The sequence below is a fragment of the Mauremys reevesii genome, linkage group 2, assembly GCF_016161935.1.
Source record: "Mauremys reevesii isolate NIE-2019 linkage group 2, ASM1616193v1, whole genome shotgun sequence".
In the NCBI taxonomy this organism is placed as follows: Eukaryota; Metazoa; Chordata; order Testudines; family Geoemydidae; genus Mauremys; species Mauremys reevesii.
This window is the reverse complement of record NC_052624.1, coordinates 171263840-171278286: the sequence shown is the minus strand read 5'-3', so window position 1 is coordinate 171278286 and position 14447 is coordinate 171263840. Positions and strand designations below refer to the sequence as shown.

The 14447-nt window shown below is 40.8% G+C and overlaps 1 long non-coding RNA gene across 1 annotated transcript; it reads right to left on the bottom strand.

Moving 5' to 3' along the window:
* Nucleotides 1-12160: 12160 nt before the first annotated feature.
* LOC120396692 lies at nucleotides 12161-14085 on the bottom strand. The gene is made up of 3 exons (XR_005593300.1): nucleotides 14049-14085; nucleotides 13227-13284; nucleotides 12161-12359 (listed from the first exon to the last, which is right to left on the bottom strand). It is a non-coding gene; the product is annotated as an uncharacterized LOC120396692 (long non-coding RNA).
* Nucleotides 14086-14447: the final 362 nt, after the last annotated feature.

The window sequence follows — 14447 nt, the reverse complement described above, 5'->3', positions numbered from 1 at the left end:
CTCATAGAGACACTATGTTCCAGCTGCATGCTGTGTGGTATAAAGGGTAGAATCTACAAAGATTTTTAGGTGACTAAGTCTCGGGTTTAGGCACCTACATCCCAGTTTTAGGCCCCACTGTGATCGACAAAACTCCCTGTAGGTGCCTAAACTTACTTGGTGCCTAAGTTTTTAGGATAAAAGTTCCCTCAGCGCCTATGTTTCTGCCTCTGGGTATGCACATTGCTGCCTCCCTCTAGGTGTCCAAAAGCTCCAGAGTGATTCATGAACAAGGGGAAGATAGGTGTTCAGCCACCTAAGTTGTATGTGAGCCTTGAGCCAGTAGGCATGACCCATGCTACGTATCAGATCAGGTCCTATTCAAAATCTGGCCAAAGAAGGGAGGAGGAGGAGGTGGTGCTTGCCTTATAACTTTTTTAGACCAGTGGATAGAGCACATGCCTGGGATTTGGGAGATCCTGATTAGTGCTCTATTTAGTAAACTAAAAGTTATAATGGTAGGCACTATCACCACCACTTCTTCCAACTCCTTTTCTGGAGTTTTTGTGTTGAGTGAGGCAGACCTAACTCATTTCTGCAAGAAACAGCTTAGGTGTCTAAGCCACGTGACTCCAGGAGAGGGGTTCCTGTTCATGGATCACTAAGCAGAGATGGATGTCTATCTCAATGAGAGGGGTGAGACTTAGGACATACCCCTATTGTCAGCATCTCTCGTTGGCTACTTTAGGTGGTTTCCTGCCTAGTGTGCTGGCTTTTATGGATTGCATTCTATGGCACCTGTCTTTTCCCATTAATTGTGGCACTTAGTCTCCTAACTCTGACTTTGTGGATCCCAATGCTGTTTCTGTGATTTTTCTAGGTGCCTAAACACTAGGTGCCATGACACTGAGCATTGCAATGCCTAAGTCCCTTTGTGGATCTGAGCCCATGTCCTGTGTACAGAATCCTATCATATGCAGCATTTCATTTCTATTACACCAGTAAGGTTTTTTTGCTTGGAAGTTCTTGTTTTTTCCCATTAATCATCCATGTAGAATGACTCTCCAAAGCTCTTGTTGGGTTGCTTCATTGTGCCTTTCTTGTTTGAATTTGTCACATTTATTTCCAGAAATGGATAGTACTTGGTTTCCATTTCTTTATAGAGTCATGTGTTCTAAGGCCAGAAGGACCATTGTGATCATCTAGTCTGACCTCCTGTATAGCACAGGCCAGAGAACTTCCCCAAAATAATTCCTAGAGCAGATCTTTTAGAAAAACAGCCAATTTTAATTTAAAAATTGTCAGTGAGAGAGAATCCACCACGACCCTTGATAAATTGTTCCAATGGTTAATTACTCTCACTGTTAAAAAATTATACCTTATTACCAGTTTGAATTTGTCTAGCTGCAACTTCTAGCCATTGAATCATGTTATACCTTTCTCTGCTAGATTCAAGAGGCCATTATCAAATATTTACTCACCATCTAGATACATATAGACTGCAATCAAGTCATCCCTTAACCTCTTTGTTAAGCTAAATAGATTGAGCTCCTAAAATCTATCATGATAAGGCATGTTTTCTAATCCTTTAATCATCCTCATGGCTCTTCTCTGAACTCTCTCCCATTTATCAAGATCCTTCTTGAATTGTGAACACTAGAAGTGGACACAGTATTCCAGCGGTGATACCAAATACAGAGATAAAATAACCTCTCTACTCCTACTTGAGAGTTCCCTGTTTATGCATCCCAGGATCACATTAGCTTTTTTGTACACAGCATCACACTGTGAACTCATGTTCAGCTGATTATCCACCATGACCCTCAAATCTTTTTCAGAGTCTCTGCTTCCCAGGATAGAGTAGCCATCTTGTAAGTATGTCCTGCATTCTTTGTTCCTCGATGTGTACATTTAGCCATATTAAAACATGTTTGCTTGCACCCAGTTTACCAAGTGATCTGGCTCACTTTGAATCAGTCACCTGTCCTCTTCATTATTTACCACTTCTCTTTATCAATCGTCTCCTTCCTGCAGCTCTTGCTTCTGCTATATAAAAACACTCAACAGCATGTTTACCATAAGAATCTCCTTCCTGGGTGTATGAGTGGCCAGGTTCAGTAGTGAATGAAATTCTTTGTTTAGTTTGTATTTCACTTGAAGACTGTCAAGGGGTATGCCATGTAACCCCAGAGTTAGTAGAACTCGAGTTAGCAGATCCTGGGTTTGTTAACTTAGGGATTGAATGTCTATACTTATTTGTAACCTCAGGTTAGGAATGGCTGAACCCTGGGTCCCAACCTGGGGTTCCAGTGACTGCACTGCATTATGCCGGCCTGAGTCCAACCACTCATATCCCAGATTACCTTGCACCCTCCCAAAATGTGACCACTGTAGTCTTTTTTTCATGGTGCATCATGGGAGAACTTGACTGTCCAGGGGACAAAGAAAGTCAGTCAATGGGATTTGAGGATACTTTTAGTGGACTCACAAAGCAGGAGTCCAGTGGGGCTGCATCTACAATGCAAAACAATAGGGCTTGAACCCTGACTCCAGCTTGACTCAGGCTCAGACCCTGCACTGCTGGATGGTCCTGGGATCCTGGGTCCAAGCCCTCAGTTAGTGCGATTTGGGTGTAGATGGGGATAGGCTTAACCCTGAATTTGAATCCTGGCCTTACTTTACAGTGTAGACATAACCTAAATCACTTTAAGATGACAAGTATTATATAAATATAAGATATTAGTACAGTATTAATACTATTGGGGTTGCACTGTGCTTTTAATAACTGTTCAACCACAATATCAACAAGGCATTAGACTGTATTTGATCATCTCTGTAATTGAAGGCAGCCACACCTACGGTAGAGTGTAATGAATATGAGGTGTGACCTATCCTGCCTGACTGGCAGGACAGCTCTGAGTTATTCTAATAAGCCAACATTTGCCTCCTTTGAAACACATTGGTGCAAATCTGTTCCTAGCTCCTCGCCCTTTTAAAGTGGCCATCGGACATAGACTGTAATTATAAGGACCTTGCTGATCACCAGTTAAGGTGCTCTTAATAGTACAATACAGCTTCGGATTTGATTAGAAGTCTTACAACTAATCGTGCTGACAATTACTAAATGCGTACTCTAATCCTTTGTTACTGATTGATTACAGTAGAGATTGGAAGAGATCAGGCCCCATTGTACTAGGCATTGGAGAGACACATAATAAGAGACAGTACCTGCTCTGAAGATGTGACAGTTTAACTCGACAAGAAAGACAAAAGGGATAAAGGAAATGTTATCCTCACTTTACTAATGGGGAAACCAAGGCACAGAGAGATTAAGTCACTTGCCTGAGATAAGGGAGTTTTTGAAAGAGCCAGGAATTGAACCCAGATCTCGTGAGTCACTGTCCATTTCCTTAAACTCTCTATTCACATTCAACATCTACAACATTAGCAAAACTATTCCACACTTTGAAAATTGTATTAATACTCACAGAGAGTGTTCGTAGGGCAGAGGCTGTTTGCACCTCAGAAGGAGTAAACTGTATGATAAATATAGTCCAGCTACACTAAACGGCTACTAGTCCACCTGTGACTGGGTACCTCTCTTCTGGGAGTTGCCCATAATTATAAGTAAGGCAATATAGTATCAGATAAATAAAAACATCCTACGTGGAGCAAGTCAGCCAGAACCATTCCAGTGTTTGTAGTGGGGGCCTTCATTTGTAAGTGTGTGTAAATTGAACAGAAGCATCATTTGAAGGCTGGGATGAGGAGACAAACAGAAATAAAGGAGCTGAGAGCATTTCAAAGACAGCCTGTAACAGCAAACTGAATAGAGAAAGCTTATTATACAATAATAGGTTAAGATGTGAAGCCTTTCAACAAAACATAACCCAGTGTTGATATTTAAGCACAACTATTTTAGCACAGTAAGACAGCCAAGTGTCTAACCTGTCTACAGTTCAGGGCTCTGTGTCTGAGCCCATGTTGTCTGCTGAAGTTACTGTTGGTTTTTTACAGCGATTCATTCCCAGAAGGCATACTCCTTGCCAATATATCACACCTGGAGTTCAGCCAGATATAAAAGAGCTACTTCAACTTGACATCTGAGAATATTGCAATATGGTGGCTATCCTCAGGGTAGAGAGCCTTCTTGTCACAAGCTGCCTTTAAGATCTTGTCCTGGTCCCTGAGAGTCTGAAGATTAAAGTTTAGGCAGTTGGCTCAGCTGAAGTCTTGCTGGTTGTCCTGAGACAGACAACATATTCTGCCTTTTCACAAGTGGGGTTCTTCATTTATGTAAATGGTGTTTAATTTGAAAACGATAGTAATCCTTCTTTCTAAAAAGATGAGATCTCAAGATTCTACCCTCTCTGCTAGTCCATTAACCTTCATATTGGCCCAGATTCTCTGCCTCACCCAATATCTGCTACGTGCAGCTGAGGAAAGGATGATGGGGTTCCAAAGAAGCCAGTTGCAGCTTGAGGATTATTATGCAAGTTCTATACCAGATGCATGTTAGATTAGAGCAGTCCTTATTTGCGCTCATCTATGCCAGATGGCTATGAGCCTCAAAGGGCCATCCATCAGCTGGGACTCACTGGAGCACATCATACACTGGCCACACTTTTAGCCCTGACATAGAGGGGAAGAAGAGGGAGTTGGGCAGGAACCGGATATGCCAGCCAGAGTCTATCCCACATTGAGGAATTCTTTAGCTGGGAAGATCATATGGGCTTCCCAGGCCCTTTGGGCTGCCAGAGTAGCACAAAGAAGCAGGAGTGAAGGAATGAATCTGACTCATTGCTTCCATGATGCTGGTTTCACCCAGTTTTATCACTTCATTTCTCTATGTGCTGCATATACTGAATGCACCAGGCCCTTACATATATCGTCCATTTGCTTTAGAGGAAGTGGGGAGTATGGGTTCCCATAGAATTCTGAATCAAGTTCAAGGTCTCACTTCTTATATTCAAAGCACTCCATGGCCTGGGTCCAGACTTCCTGAAAGACCATTTAAACCCTGATCTTCATCCCAGAGTTTAACAACATCACTCCTCTGGCACAATGAAACTTTCAACAATAAAAATAAAGCTCATCTATCCAGGAGACAGAACCTTCTCTGAGAGTGGTCAGACCATAGTATGAACTCCCCCATGAGCTAAGTACTATCACAAACCTTTCCACTCAAAGTGCAAGGCACATTTCTTTGACCTTGCCTCTTCTAATATAGACACATATTTAACAACAACAAACTACCAAAACAAAATGTTCTACTCCTCATGTTTCTCCCTCTGGGGAAGAAGATGAGAGAATAAGCATGTGGGAGACATGTAATCACCTTGCTCAATGCACTCCTGGAAGGTGCACAGATACTATGGTGATGAGCATGGTATAAGAACCTATATAGAAATTGTCCAAGATTTGACAATGTCCTCCCAGATCTCCAGCTGTTGTACCTGAGAGTTTGACAATACTGATGCCCAATTAAACAATGTTCTAAAGTTAAACATTGTTAGTTTGTCCCTGTGGACTGAAAACTGTGTAGTTTGATTTTGATGCAGGCAAAAGGGTGATTTGAGGGAAAATGCTGCCAAATCTTGCTTAGCAGATGGAATTTTGACTTTCTTAAAGTTATGGGATCTGCTTTATATTTTTCATTTTGACATTCCCTCCCAAGCCAAAACATTAACAATAACTTTATATTACCTTTTATAGTGGTCTCAGTTTATGAGCGGATATAGAGTTGAAGTGCTCTTCCCTTGTAAAAATATATGTCCCCAGCTATACCATCGGCATCTGTACAAAGCTACAGAAAATCAAAATGAGAATGTCTACAACGTCAAAAGCCTTGTGAGGGTTTATCGCACTTAGAAAGTGCAAACATTTTATTTTAAAATGAGTGAATATACTTCTTATGAGTCAACATCTCAACTATTTTGATTAGAATTAGATTTGAACAATAGATATGACAGTCACTCAGCTGTGTCTGATTTTGCACTAAATACTTGACTTCTTTCACACAAAGGCATGGCATTTGAAAAAGAAAATTCGGTGGGAGATAAATTAACAGGTGCAAGCTAAACTGAACGAACCTGATTTAAACCAATGTAAGGACTTGTCTACATGGTAAATGGATCTGAAATAATTAAATGTGTTGCAATTCATACCTTTTGGTATGTGGTTTCAAGTTGCATGTGGAGGCTTTAATTTCAAAATAATGTAATTTCAAAAATTATTTTTAAATAGGGTAACCTTATTCCATAAGGAAAGTGTCCACATACAAGCTAAAAAGCAAATAACTAAAAAATGTGACATACAGCTGATTGAGTGATTTTGGTTCCATTTATTCTACAGAAAAACCCTCAGTTTGTCCATACAGGGGCTTGTACCTGTTTAAAAAACTGATTTAGTTTATCTGATTTTAGTTAACCAATCCAATCTTTCCATTTAGACAAGGCCAAATTGTTCTATCTTGGAGAACCACTGTAAACTATTAATGAGAAATATAATAGATGAACAAGTCTTTGACTACAGAAAACATAATAGGGCAGATTCTCCATGCCTTTTGTCATGAGTCTGCCGTTACCTACAATGTTGGGCCTAAAATTCTTTAGCTGAAAAGCCTGGAGAGTGAAATGGATTTGACAAGAAAACAAGTTCAAGCTATCTCCAAAAACATTCCTAATCACAAAGTGGAGAAACCTGGGGAGATTTTTAATAAAAAAGATTATAAATTGTTGAAAGGTGACCTGGAAAAGAAAAAATGGGTTTGTGCCACTGTTCATTTCTTGAACAGTGCATGCATCCGATGAAGTGGGTATTCACCCATGAAAACTCATGCTCCAATACATCTGTTAGTCTATAAGGTGCCACAGGACTCTTTGCTGCTTCTTCATTTCTTTCTGATTCGTAGACAAGTCCTGAAAGAGTTTTGTTTTTCAGACTAGTTTACTTTGTAGCTTTAGAAATGTAAAGAAAGTCTGTCTTCACTGGTTTTGGAAGACTGGCTTAGATTATGTATGTGGATTGGGAGATCCTCGGGTGTTAATTTAGGGGACAGGAGTGTTCAAGCTTTAACCAAAACATCATTTCTCACAGATGTTTGGGTTAAATAGGAGTTAACAAAAACCCAAACAGTGCTTTGAACTGAGTTTAAAAAAAAAATCACTTCCCCTTTCAATTAACCACATTCCACTTACATGGTTGATCCAACAACATAATATTACACGATTCACAAAGTCTTCTAGAGTCATCAAGACCTGAATGTCTATTGTAAAAACAACTGAGAAGCAAATGGCAAAAACGAGTCTTTTTTGAAAAGTCTTTTTCAGAAGGAACCCCTCACTTTGCAAGCCTTATAGACCTTACATACCAAACAGCAAAAAAGTGGCAAAACTCTTCCTCTCCCTCCCTCTCCCCTTTTGCAGAAAATCTTTATGCTTAAGCTCACACCTGCAGCCATATTATGTTGCACTTTGATGTTCCAGTTCGGGAAAAAAAGAGTTTATAAACTAAAGCATGTGCTTAAGTATCATAGACTTCACTAAAATTTCAGTACATGCTTAAACACCCTTCCTGAATAGGAACACCTTCCTGAAGTGGAGCCCAAGTCTAGTCACATCACAAAGTAGGGAAGTTTCCTGAGTCAGTACTTGGATGGCAAAACTCCAAGGAACAGTTAAGTGTTGCAAAAAGTGGTTGCGGTGATTCAGCAGGTAGCACTCTGCCCTTTCTGAGTCCGTGCTGGCTACGCCCTGCGTTGGGGATAGAAGGGGTATTGTACTGCTGAAGGAGCTGTCTTATGTTGGGGCCTGATTACTTGTGGTCATTTAAGATCTCTCATGACATTTTGTAGAAGTGGTGCTATTAACTCACTGCCATTGACAAATTCTAGTTTATTACATTATGCCTGCCTCCAAGATGCAACTAATGTCAAACAAAGCCTAAATGCAACAGGTTGCAAACTGTGTATTTGTCCAACAACCTTCTATATTAAATAAGTGCTTATAATCATTCAGGATCACCTTCTGATCTGTTACTCCAAAGAAAGTCAGGAGTCAATGGAATTTTCCCTGACTTACATTGGTGTAAATGAGCTCAGAATCTGCCCGTTGGTGGATAAAGGCTATCACATCTCATAGGTGTGGAAACAGGTTGGGAAATCCTTCTTGACAAATGTAGCAACAACCCTAGCGAACTCTGATGTCATTGGGCTCCACTTCCAGTTGAGACCAGTACCGCGCCACTATATTTGCTGACTTGTAAACTAATCTGTAATTATATATCTGATGCAGGTCATTCTAACATAAATGTCAGACTGATCATTTGGCTGTTAGCTTAATGAAAAATGCACATTTGCTGCAGTAACTTGTAACACTTTGCCTGTGGGCTTGTGGCAGGGGAAGGAGTGACCTGGCATGCACTGTAGTCTTAGTCTCCTAACTTACTCATGAAGCACTGCCACAGTGCCTATCTTCTCCACACCCCTGGGGAGAATTGTCCTTCCACTTGTGGAGAAGAGTGTTGGTCCTAAGACATAATGCAACAAGTGATTCACACAAACACTGGCAGGGAGGGGGAAGTGTACCAGGAAAATAGCACTGATGTAACAGGGTTGCTTGGGACTAATAATTCCCTCATGAGTACTGTGCATTATTTTATACTTAAATTCTTTCACTAACATCCTCTTGAATATATTGAAAAATTATAAATAAAACAGCACTAAAACAAAGTGTTCTAATAAGTTCTGTTTTGATTTCAAGTATTTTCTTCCAAGCTGCTGGAATTTATTACTGTTAGGCTCTTACTCTCTTTTGAGAATACACTAAATGCTATTCTTTGTTCTTAATTTGTATCATGTTGTCCCAATTTCCATTGAAGTGTTTTGGCATTTTTAATGAGATTTTCAGACCCATCTAGGCCTCAGGAAGAGGTATCTTTAAAAGTCCCTCACCCCCATGACTGTATTACATTTGTGGACTGGTATTTCTGATTTTTTAAAAATTAGACTGAAGAGTAGCCAATATATTGAAGAACTGACTAATACTAAATGTTACCAGCTGAGACACCTGAGTACAGCAGTGATTTGGGATGTAGGCTCTAAGCCAGTGGAAGCTAAAAAGCTTTGCAGATGTAATGGGCTCACTCTCTGTTGATGGTGGTGGTCATGCTACTCTCACAGTACTACTCCAACAGCTGTGTTGGAGTGGTCTTGGCAGCGACTCCACTAAGAGACATCTGCCTTGCTCTTCTAACTGGAGTTTAAACGCAATGATGACAGCTGCAGACAAAGTGAAGAAAAAGGAAGGCAATAGAAATCTAAGAGAAATTTTTAAGATATAAATGGAAACAACTGTGCTACTCAAGGTTTAGACTATAATGGCACAGAAATCAGGAATCCAGATTATGAAAGCAGAGATTTTAATCTCAGTTACACTAATGTGAATCTAGGGCCAATGGAGTTACTCTGAATTTAGAACAATATAAATGAGTTGAGAATTGGTCCCAGATTCCTAAAGTAACCTTAATTCTCCTTTTTGCCTACTTATATTACAACTGCTTCAATCCCTAGGCTAAGATCACACAATATATATGTAACATTTTACATGACCTGTTATGTAATTAGTGATAAGAAAAGTTGTACTGTGAACTGGTATGTTTAGAGCACAACCTATTTCTACAAGTTTTAGTAGTTTGTTATTTTTTCAGTATATTCTTCTATTGGTTTCTATTTGAGTTAGAACAGTGATAAATGTATCAATTTCAGTCTCTACGCAACAGTCACAACCCTAGTACTTAAATATAAACTATTGTAACACTCAGAAAATGGTACGTACTGTTGAAAACACTATGTACTGTATATTTTTTCTGTTGTTCAGTATTTACGCCTCCCCCCGCACTCCCTCAGTTATATATAGCTTAGTCCTAGTGAAAAAGCTAGTGTAATTGTGCATGCTTCTGTTATAAGAACTTGGAATATAATAAAGATATTACTTGAAAATTATATACATAAAATGAGATATCTTCAGAGAAATGTAGGCCATTTTCCTAGACTACCTAAATCCAGCAGATTAAGATTCAGCATTAACCTACTCTGGAGCATCATTCACACATCTAGATAAAACATACAAGTGACCCTCCCAGCCCCCCTTTATCACCACATTAATCTGGAGGCCAAATCCTGAGCCCAGCAATATAAGTGCATGAGATCCCAAAGCAGCACAAACACTGCATTTCCTCTGCCTGGTGGCTAAAGTATCAGAGATTCCATACAGAGTTGTGACACAGTTTGAATCTATGGCAGCAAGTTAATAGGCAGCAGGTTTAAGACAAACAAAAGAACGTATTTTTTTACACAATGCACAGTCAACCTGTGGAACTCCTTGCCAGAGGATGTTGTGAAGGCCAAGTCTATAACAGGGCTCAAAAAAGAACTAGATAAGTTCATGGAGGATAGGTCCATCGATGGCTATTAGCCAGGATGGACAGGATACTGGGATAGATGGACCTTTGATCTGACCTAGTATGGCCATTCTTATGTTCTTAAATGGTTAAACACACGAGCAAACAAACAACCCCAACAAAACACACAAACACAGATGTAGGATAAGAGCAGGGGGCTGTGTGTGTATTACACTACCTTACCTAATAGTAGCTGGCCATGGGCTGACTGTGTGGGAGTCCTGATCCTGAAGCACACTTTGAGATTAAGGGCTTGTCTACATGGCGCCATAGTCTGGTCTGTGAGGGTGTGAATTACAGAGTGCTCTAATTGCTCTATGTAGGCCCTGCTGAAGTGAACTCAAAAGGTACACAGATGTACTTCTGAAATCTTAATCTTTCTTGTCCTTATCTCCACTATACACTACTGTGTATTCATGTAAACCTGTGCTCTAAATGAAGACTATATTTAAACATCTTAGAAATTTATCTTGAGGATACCATAGAGCTACCTGAGTAGTTCTGTGTGCTTATCGACTTGTGCAACTTATTCATAAAATGTAGCTGTGTGAAAGTATATAAAAGCATAACGGGGATAATGAAAGAAGATTCATAAAGGAATTATTTATTGAAAAGAGACATGATTAACACAAAAACAGTGAAATAAAAACATTTGCAATCATATCCATGTTACCAAATTACACAGGAGTCAGTACTTATGATTATCCACTTTGGAGGCAAACATCTGTTAATGTGTTTTTCTGTTTCTGAGTTTTCATATTTAGTTCTCTGGTTTAAGCAGTAGCCATGTCTTCCTGCTGAGAGCTAACTTTTTTCCAGAAATTCCTCTGTAGTTTCTGTTCCCTAAATACACTCGTTTTGCTGTGGGGTCTGTTCCTCAGCTTTGTGGGCGTGAGGTGGGCCATGTCTGCATTTTCTATCCCAAATTCTTTCCTCACTTTGAGAAGTTCCCTCCAGAGGGCTTGGGTAACCAAATTCAATATGAGAATTCCTGCTGCCCTCTGGCCAGCCTCAAGAATACGCCCTAATTTCCAACGTTGGCAAGTGTGACAAAGATGTCACTATGTTCTCAGTGGAATAATGCAACTTCTCTTGATGTCTTAAAGTAGTTTAGGAATTCCACAACTGGGAAAAGCCTAAGGTGCACAGCTTCCTACGCCAACCTCTTCATAACCTACAGGTTCTGCAAGGATAGAACCCTGGGTTCCTGCTCAATTCTTGCCCCAGCTCATGTGCACCTTCAATCTATTTATCAAAATGCAGCTAAGATGCCCAAAACAGGAACATTTCTGTTTGAAAGGTAAAAGTTTCAGAAACAAAATGGTAACTGAAACCAGCAGGTTAAAATGGAAATCATCATACAACCTTAACTATAGTATGTCACATATGTTTGACCCATTATGTTTTAATTCAGCACAACTGAATTCAATAGGTGTGTTGCCACTGAATTCCATGGATGCAAGATCAGACCCTAATACAGAAGGGAGGAAGTACAGGAGTTGGCTTGAGTGTAAAATGAGACTTTTCTGTATCAAAGGATAATTCCTCCTGGCCTTACCTTCTGGTTGGGCTGCAGCAGTAGATATGCTCCTTGAGTATAGGATGTACAGTGCATACACAACTACTGGCATTCATAGTTGGGTCCAAAAATCAGCACTTCTTAAAAATGAGGTGCTGACAGGACTTTCATTTCTATCTTGGTTTTTAGCATTACCTCATTTTATCTCTGCAGATGTTCTTCCTTATTCAGGCAGAATGCCAGAGAACCATTGCCAGTTTCCAGTAAACAATGCCATAGCAGGCAGTAGGGGGTCAGCATTTGTTGCTGAAGATTTCAATCTTCACCTGACAGTCTGTGAGCAGCTCCAGAGCCATAAAGGTAGAGGTAGCCTCCGATGGCCCAGATAAAACTCACCAACCTGCACAAATAGTGGAGTATGTGTAAAGGGCTGCCTTCCTGTGCTCTAGAAGATGAGCATTAATTGGGGGGGGGGTAAGGCCAGTCTGAACGAGATCGAGATCATCAGCTTGCTCTAACTGATTCTCTCTCCTCCAGAGAAGGAGCACTAAAAACATTCCAGAGTAGCAGCTGTGTTAATCTATATCCGCAAAAAGAACAGGAGTACTTGTGGCACCTTAGAGACTAACAAATGTATTTGAGCATAAGCTATACTCAAATAAATTTGTTAGTCTCTAAGGTGCCACAAGTACTCCTGTTCTAAAAACATTCCAAATGTCTTTATTTGGGAAGGGCAGTCCTTTTTTTATTTAGCAAAATCTTTCCTCCCACACTCCTCTCCACAAGCTCCCCTATTCCAGTGTATTTCAACAGAGTTAAAATGCACATCCCCATTTATTGTTAAATATAGGCAGGTATCCCAGCAGTTATAGAGGCAGGCACTCAAGAAGAATGGCATTGAAAGCCAAAGTGAGGTCAAGTAGGATGAAGAGGGAGATCACTAATCAGAGCCAAGAGGCAGCTCATTAACCACCCAAGAAAGGAAAGTTTCACAAACGCAGAAAGGTTCCAGAATGAAATTGATCAGAGAGGCTGTGTAAGTGTGAGGAAATAGCTTTCCCCGAACCTCTGAGGGAAGAGAAGCGGAAGAGAGGATGATAATAAACAAGGGAGCAAGGTTCAAGTGAGGGATTTTCCAGAAGAGATTGATAGCCCAAATAAGATTTTGTTTAACTTTCTGTCAGACAGCTAAACAACTTAAGGGTAGAGGCCAAAATTATCAAGCCTGGATTTCTAAAGTTAGACTTCTTACTTTATATTTATGCACCTAGTTATAAATGGTTGATTTTCAGACATTCTGAGTGCCCTGTTGGAGTCAATGGAAACTGCAGGAGAGATGAAAGAAATATGATTCACCAGGTGGAAAAAAAAATAGTTGTTAGGCTACCCATGTCCTTTGGCTTGTTTCTCCTCAGGCTTTTCAGAGATCAGTGCCAATAATCGTAACTGGTCTTACATTGCTAGAAAATAAAGATAAAAAAATCTCTAGCATGAGTTATTATTGCAGGCCTGCAGTGACTGGGTGCCAACTTCCCTTTACTCTAAGGTAACTCTACTTCTCTCTCTCTCAACCAGACACTCTTGTAGAGCTTTCCTTCCTGTTAAGAAACCAGACTGGCCTTATCACAAGGTCCACTCAGAGCTAGGGTCTTCTACTCCTGACCACTCTAGGAATTAGCTCCTTCCAGGTCTGGGGCCCCTTCTGCTACTCTCTACTGCTGCGCTCTTTCTGTCTCTGCTACTCCAGGTGCTCCTTCTTTGTGGGTTGGCCCTCCAGCTGGGTCACTATAATTTTTTTCCCCCCTCCTAGGGTATCAAAGTCTTTCCTCACCAGCAGTCTCAGGCAGTCTTCCCATTCTCTGCCTCACAGTGCCACCCTCTCAGTGGCTGGTAGGGGAACCCAGGCCCCACCCTCTATTCCAGGTTCCAGCTCAGGGATCCTCTAGTGAGCAGCCAAGCTCTGTTTCCTCCTGGACCTTACTGCCTTTCCTTGAGCCCTTTCCTTATTGCCTGGCTGTCCCCTGCTCTCTGGGTTTGCCAGCCTCCCAATGAGTAACTAGGCAACTTTCCCCTGTAGCACCAAACACACCTCCCTTCTTCCAAGTAGAGACTGCAGACTACTTCCCTGCAGCCCTCTTGGTGATCAGCTTCCTGGCTTTATAACACCCAGCTCGTTCCTCCTCAGTGGGGCTCCCTGGTTCAGTCAGGATTACTCAAGCCACCTGATTCCTGTCAGCTGTGGCCTGTCTGGTTGATTGCCCACCTTCTTAGCCTACATTAACCCTTTCAGAGCAAGTGTGAGCTGAACACCACATTACAGACCTATAGGGACCAACTCTGTCCTATTACCTTTCCCTAAGCACCTGGGCAAGGGGACAGGGCAGAGGAACTGAAGTTAACTCCCCATTAGCTAAAGACCTATAGCCCCTGAATCTTGTCATACATGGCTTTAGAAGAAAGATGATAAATAATAGAACTAATTGGTATA